At 56.9% G+C, this 3,729-nt stretch overlaps 1 protein-coding gene across 1 annotated transcript in view; it reads right to left on the reverse strand.

The window, feature by feature from the left end:
• The window catches only part of Mepce (methylphosphate capping enzyme), a 4,649-nt gene extending 3,880 nt beyond the window's left edge, over positions 1 to 769 (reverse strand). Inside the window, exon 1 of the mRNA XM_013031815.1 lies at positions 656 to 769. The gene's annotated coding sequence lies outside the window, so the exon portion shown is untranslated. The remainder of the gene's footprint in view (positions 1 to 655) is intronic.
• Positions 770 to 3,729: the final 2,960 nt, after the last annotated feature.

Consider the following 3,729-nt stretch of genomic DNA (forward strand, 5'->3'; position numbering starts at 1 on the left):
GACACAGCCTCCCGGTGCAGCTGCACCGCGGGGCCGCCCCCTCCGCCCGACTCATCTTTGAGCGGCGGCGGCGGGGCCGGCACCAGAAACGGCTCCTTCTCCGCCGCCATCTCGATCATTTCCTCCCCTTAATTGCGTCCCAGTCGAGGGTACCGACGGGGGATCAGGGGCTTTAGCTCCCCGCTTCCTTCCTAAACCCTGTTCCCTCCCCACCCCCTCTCTCCCGAGTGCGCGCGCAGCTCCGCTCCGCTCGCTTCTCTCTCAAGTACCTACCCCCCTCCCCCCCTTCAAGCGCGTCCCACTCGCCCGCGAGACCAAAACAAGATGCCCGCGAGACCCGGACAAGCCGAGGACTCAACCGCGCGTGCGCCGACCCCTCTTTCTCCGCCACCACTACCTCTCCGTCGCGAGCGCGCACGGCCGGCGCGCGTTCCGCTCAGCCCGCAGCCACGCATGCGTACTCTGCCGCCACCCTGGCTGCGCGCGCATCGGAGTACGAGCCAACTTAACGGCTCCGGGAGTTTAAATATAGCCCCCCCATCTCAAACCCCCCCACCCCCAAGAAGCCCACCACCCCAAACGGACACCTACTTCCCTTCGCAGCTAGGTCCGGCCCTACTGATATCCTTTGTCTCGGCCGCACGTTCCCACCCACCGCTGGCGAGGGACGGGGAGCTGGTGTGAAAAGGTCTCCTTGACACCCGACCCTTGTTCCTGAGGAATGAGTCTCAGCGGTCTCCGCCCGGCTCTAAACCCAACAACCTCGTTACCCCGCCTCCTGCCTCCCCCTACTGGGCAGCGCCTGCGCACACCCTTTTAGGCTTGCGCGGGTAGATGCAGCACGTGTTGGAGATGATACCCCCGCCCTCCGTCCTAGGGGCGGGGACTGTGACGTCGTTTCCTCAGGTTAGATACACGCAGAGTGCGTCAGCAAGACCAGAGGGGCGTGGCCACACGGCGAAAGGGGCGGGCCTCATGAATTATTCATGAGGAGCGCACACTTCCTCCTCCTCCTCCCACCTACTTAGGAGCACTACTGAGAGAAGCGAAGACCCTTCACGTTGGGGAGAAGGAAGAGTTGAGACCAATCCACGAACTGTTCCGAGTAAAATGCGATAGGTCACTTAAACACACACCTCTCCGAGAATATTCTCTGCTGAACTGAAAAAAAAAAGAAAAAGCACTAAAGCAGCCGAGGCTGCCCAACTTCCTCTTCCTCCGAAATGGCCGAGTCGTTTTCTTGTTCCACCGCCTTCCCCAGTGTGCGATCACCTGGGCACGCCACGCCTCTTTCTCCACCTCCACGCCACGCCCCACGCCAGGCGCCTGCGCAGCAGACGTCTCCTGCCCCGCGGGGCCCTCTACGTCCACTGCCGAGGGCTGTACCTGCTGGGCCTTCCGAGTCCACACCGCTGCGGCCTTATACCCTAAATAAATAAATAAATCACATATGGGCAGGGAAAGGCATTCGGCCAGCTTTGGGTCCCTGCCTTAGTAAAAAGAAACAGGACTTGGCTGGTTTCCCCTGGATGATGAGTTGGAGGGTCTCCCTGCAACAGATTGGCTGAGAGGCGGTAGCGGCCAAAGTAGAGCTCAGGATAGTTTCGTAATATTAAAATAAGGGCGTGAAGAGGGCTACAAACAAGAATAGGAATTACGGCATGAAAAGAGTCAGGGAAAGGCAGTCGAGGACAGAAGGGTTGGAAAGATGTGTTACCAGAAACAATCAGGCACTGTCGCTGCCGCCTAATAAAAATGATGCCAGCGAGGATTGTGGGATTTGTAGTTCTCAGGACATTGGAAGATGGTGGAAATATTTTAGCCGCGCCAACGCCGAAGCGCCTACGATCTGCGCATGCGCCCTCGCACTGGTGGCACGGGGGTGGGGGGGGAGAAAGCATGCCGCTAGGGGGCGGAGCTTATTCGCGTCCTCGCGCCTTCGCCTAGTGGCGGGAAAAAGCAGGTCGAGGTTGCAGAGGTTTGTGGTATGGCTGCAATAACACGCGCTGCTCCTCGACCTTAAGTTCCGGGCTCCACTCAGAAGGTAGCTGACTTTTTTTTAAACCTCCCGCGGCAGACGAAAATAGTAGAGGCGACCAATCCCGGTACTTGACTGTGGGAAAAAACTTTCTTTTCAGAGGGATGACCAATATTTTACCTCAGAATCTCCAGCCACTCTACTCCACCTCACCCCACCTCCTTTCCCGCCCCCTCGGGCATCACCCCCAAACCAAAAAAAAAAACCCCGATAGTGTCTAGGCGGGAAATGATTATTAGAGCAGGGGGAAGAGGTTCCGAGTCCCTCAGCGGCTGCTCAGGGGAAACGGGGGTCCGGAGCCGCCATCCGTCCCCTGAGAGGGCCTCGGCTCCGGGTAGCTCCCATTTTCATGGCTGTCCTGAGGAGAAGTGGCTGAGGGGAGGAAGGGGGCTGGCTTGGGGGGGGTAGGTGAGCATTTTGTAGTTACTAAGCTTTGATTCCCCCACCCCCCCATTGCAGGGAGGGCGGAGTTTGGGGGTGACAGTGGCGGTGCATGGCGAGCATTTGTGGCCATATGGACGCCATATGGACGAGGGCAGCCAGGAGAGGAGGCAGCAGCTACTGGGTTCGGGCACAGAGTTTGGGGGAGGGCTCTTATACACCCCGAAGTGAGAAGAGGTAGTTTGTGAAGAGTGCGTGTGTATTCATGAGCGTTGGCAGAAGTTTTGTCCGCCTGGGCACTTCTGAGGGCGGTTGGGGTTTGTGGTGGGCAGAGTAGCTGGACTCTTATTTGAAAATCTATTTTGTAAAATGTATTGGGATTAAAAAAGAAAATATACATTTCGCTGTGCCAAGGGGTGGATTGCGTCCACGCAAAGAAATAAAACGCTAGTATTAGGCATGAAAATAAGTAGTTGTTTAGATATTAATGCTGAATGAATGAATTCCATCTTGGCCAGGCGCTGGTGGCTCACGCCTGTCATCCTAGCTACTCAGGAGGCTGAGCTCTGAGGATCGCGGTTCAAAGCCAGCCCGGGCAGGAAAGTCGGAAAGTTGGAGAGACTCCTATCTCCAATAAACCACTAGAAAACCGGAAGTGGTGCTGTAGAGCTGAGGGACGGCGCCCAGGCCCAGAGTTCAAGCCCCATGACCGACAAAAAAAAAAAAAAAAGAATTCCATCTAAAACGAGTCTTTTTTCTTTTTCCTTTCTCTCCCCCTCCCTCTCCCCTCTCCATTCCATCTCCTGCCCCCTCCCCTTTCCCTTCCATTTCCTGCCCCCTCCCTTCTCCCTCTCCCTTCCATTTCCTGCCCCCTCCCTTCTCCCTCTCCCTTCCATTTCCTGCTCTTTCCCTCTTCCCTCTCCCTTCCATTTCCTGCTCTTTCCCTCTTCCCTCTCCCTCCCATTTCCTGCCCCTCCCCTCTCCCTTCCATTTCCTGCCCTTTCCCCCTTCCCTCTATTTCCTGCCCTTCCTTTTTCCCTCCTCCTCCCTCTCCTTCCATTTTCCCTCCCCTTTCTCTCTCTCCTCTCTGTTTCCTGTCCCCACCTCTCTCCCTCCCTTTCCCTTCCATTTCCTGCTCCCTCCCCTCTCCTTTTCCCTCCCCTCTTCCTCCTCCTCCTCCTTCCCTTCCCTGCCTACTCCCTTCTCCCTCCCTCTCCCTTTCCATTCTTGTCCTTTCTCTTCCCTGCCTCCTCCCCCTTTCCCCTTCCATTTTTCTGCCCACTCCCCTCTTCCTCCTCCCCTCTCCTTTC

This window comes from Dipodomys ordii, unplaced genomic scaffold (assembly GCF_000151885.1).
Source record: "Dipodomys ordii isolate 6190 unplaced genomic scaffold, Dord_2.0 Scaffold143, whole genome shotgun sequence".
NCBI classification, from domain to species: Eukaryota; Metazoa; Chordata; class Mammalia; order Rodentia; family Heteromyidae; genus Dipodomys; species Dipodomys ordii.